We start from the raw sequence: 2,933 nt of genomic DNA, 5'->3' as shown, positions 1-2,933 counted from the left end.
CCGGCGGTGCCGCGCTCAAACCCGCCCCCCGCCTTCGCCTGCCTCTCTTCCCCACCTCCCTGCCTCTCGCCCGGAAACAGCTACCCGAGCGCATCGTTCCGGGAGCGCTGCGGCCGCCGGGTCGGGGAGACAAAATTTCACATTTCTCTCCGCCGTCCGCCCCTACCCCACAGTAAATTTATTCTGAGGCTTTTCCCCGCCGTTTGGAGGTGGAGGTTTGCCTCTGTGAGGGCCCCTATAGAGAGAGACCCGTTGCCCCGCCACCCCTCTTTGGCTTCTGCGGCCTTGAGGTGGAAATACTTAGCGGAGGCGTCAGGCATCTCGTGGGGAGCTTTCCCCTAAGTCCTTCATCGCCCAGGCATTTTTGGTACCGCACAGATTAGGGAATCGTTATCCGCTGGGACACTGCTGAAAAATGTCGGCGTTTACTGCTGAAAAACGGTTAATGGGAATGAATTAATGAAAAAGCCTGATTTGAAATAGTTCAGGTGCTGGCCGATACGTCTTGGAGCGCGTCTGCCTGGTACAAAGCAGAGCAACCATCCATGGGTGCTTCGACGGAGAGGGAAACCCTGCATCAGAGCTACGGCGTGTGGAGGGACACAGCGATGGCTGCTGGCCACAAGCAAACGGTATCAATGCGAGAGGAGTAGGATCCACGTGCCCTCTCTCGATCTATTTGCAGTAGCCGCACTTTGATGTAAAACTGTTTGACTTCAGTGGTCTCCACCTGTCATTAATTAGGTTGGCTTTTCACCTCACGCTGTGTCACCCTTTGGGACCGTTTCTTCCCTGGGGTTGTTGAGTGTGTGCTGCAGATGGCAGATACCCATTTTATCCATGCAGTGAAACATAGATTTATTTTGCTCTGTGTACTCAACTGTGTTTGTAGGTCTCCTACTTTTTCATGTTTTGACAATGGAGATCTTGAGAAAAGCAAAATTCTTGTTCATCTTTCTATCAGGTTGTGTAATGAAGGGACAAATCCTTTCGTTACTGTTTTTTTTAGATCAACTGATCCTATCTAATGAGTGTTGTCATCATGTTCATCTTTCCTGAAGGCACCTTCAGGTGTCTAAGTAGCTCCTATGGCTGCCTGTGGCAGAAGAGAGGACACAATCAAGATTCTGTACCTTCAGCTCTGTTGCTTGTCATGGGTGCCACCATTCTACTCATTGCATTTGTTGGTTTAAAATGTCTTTGAAATCATTACAGTTAACACCATATGTATTTGTCAGTTTGTGGATCTTTCCATGTTGAATAAAAGATGTTTGAGTGAGATTTTTATACTATTTAGACACTGCTGAGTGATGGAGGCCAAATTTGCTCAGAAGTGGCACATTTCCCCTTAGACTAGGTGTAATGGTAACTCACCAGAGCTCAGTGGCTTCTTATTCAGCGTGAGATATCAGGGCGGCAAACTGCAGCAACTCAGAGAAGAACAAGATGGACTTAAGTCTCAGCAGAGGACCGAGTTTGAAACATTATCAAATGCAGAAAAAAAAAAATTAGGAGTTGGTTCTAACCTCTAAGATGAAAGTCTTGGCTGGGGAAGAAAAAAAAGGTGCACAGGAAGTGTGGGGGTTGGAAGAGCAGAAATGCTCTTGTTGGGGATGGGTGATGGTTACGAGCAGCCGTAGTCACAGGGAGCTGGTCTGAAGCATAGGGGGGACTTGTGATCTGCAGGACCTTGGAAGGGCCCGAGGAACCCTCTGTGAAGGTGAGGAAACTGAGGCATGGAAACGCACATAGAGTATGTGATTACTTTGTTAGCATCTATATAGTTCTTAGATTGTCAAGGCAGAGTGCATCACTTCAGGTGGCTCTGTAATGTCTGTGTGTTATGTGCTGCTTTCTTGTGTTCTTCTGAAAAGTTGGCTTGTCTGAATGAGCTGTTTCTGGGAGCTTTGAGAAATGGCTGCTTGAGCTACGCTGGGAGCCTATGTTAGTGCTGCTCCAGTGGGCTCTGCTCAGGTGGGCTCCAATCCCATTTCTGCCACAGGAAGCTGCTCTGACCTCATCACTCGTGAAGCAGCTGGTCATTCAAACAGAGTGTCCTTGTGGATAGACTACAAAGTTTTGCTTCTTCACTGGGATTGATGTAGGTGTGTGGGCAAATAGTGTGGGGCTGATGCACGATGCTGTGAACACCAAGATCTTTGTGAACTGGTGATTGGAGCTTAAAAATTATTTTAGCTGTGAACAGGGGGAAAATTGAATTTTAAGTAGTTTCAAATAATATATAAGTTTCTCTTTCAAATTCAAAGCTAGTAGCAAACACAACTCCTCTCATGGTTAAGTGGTGTTGATATATCTAGTGCTTTGCTGGTAGTACTTAAAAGAGTTGTGAAGGTTTAGAGAGTCAGTTAAACTGCTTTACCAATTCGTACTCTAATATCTTAAATCTTGAGAGGAAGGGGAGGGCTCCACAGTCATATTGAAACTTTCTCACTTGGTGGAAGTTTCTGTATTTTTATCTACATTGAGAACCTTCTTTCTTTTTTTCTTTCTTTTGTTCTAAAAATACCTATAGGCACCATATGCTGGTGCTAGCACATAGCTTTCTCCTGCTGCTTTTAAATTACTGTTTCTGAGTCAGTTTGATGCTTGCACATGTAAACCTGATACAGTTAAAGTGGGTATGTTTGCTTTGAGTTTGTATGTGAAAAAAGTTTTCTTTGAAATTGGAAAAGCGACGTTTCTGGCGTGAGTATTGTAATTGAAGTGAGGCCTCTGAAACAGTGGCGTGTGCTGAGGTGGGAGAGGTTCCCCAAAATGCCCCAGGAGCAGGTCTCGGTCTTTCTGGGAAGGTTTCAGCCCCTGATTCAGCTGTTTTGTCCAGATAAGTGGAAAATGAGAGTGGCCTTCTACTGCCCTCATTTTGAAGCTTTTCCTCTGGATCCCTGCAACCCCAAACCGACGTGGGCTCCCGT

The sequence above is a fragment of the Opisthocomus hoazin genome, chromosome 1, assembly GCF_030867145.1.
Source record: "Opisthocomus hoazin isolate bOpiHoa1 chromosome 1, bOpiHoa1.hap1, whole genome shotgun sequence".
NCBI classification, from domain to species: domain Eukaryota; kingdom Metazoa; phylum Chordata; class Aves; order Opisthocomiformes; family Opisthocomidae; genus Opisthocomus; species Opisthocomus hoazin.
This window is presented reverse-complemented; position numbering follows the sequence as displayed.